We start from the raw sequence: 220 nt of genomic DNA, 5'->3' as shown, positions 1-220 counted from the left end.
GAAAGACGTAGGATGCTAATAAATGATAAAATTCCTAAAGAAATGTGGGAAAAGCGGCTATTTCGTGCGGCCGCTCGATGGTTTGTTTACGTCGCGCACGAGGGACTGCGGCGGCGCCTCCGGAGGGAAGGGAATTGGCCAATCAGAACGAGGATTGGGAGAGAGCTGCCTTCTGATTGGCTTAGGAGATTGGTTTTTAGGTACGGATTCATTGACAAAA

The sequence above is a fragment of the Penaeus monodon genome, chromosome 23 (genome assembly GCF_015228065.2).
Source record: "Penaeus monodon isolate SGIC_2016 chromosome 23, NSTDA_Pmon_1, whole genome shotgun sequence".
Taxonomy (NCBI): Eukaryota; Metazoa; Arthropoda; class Malacostraca; order Decapoda; family Penaeidae; genus Penaeus; species Penaeus monodon.
This window is presented reverse-complemented; position numbering follows the sequence as displayed.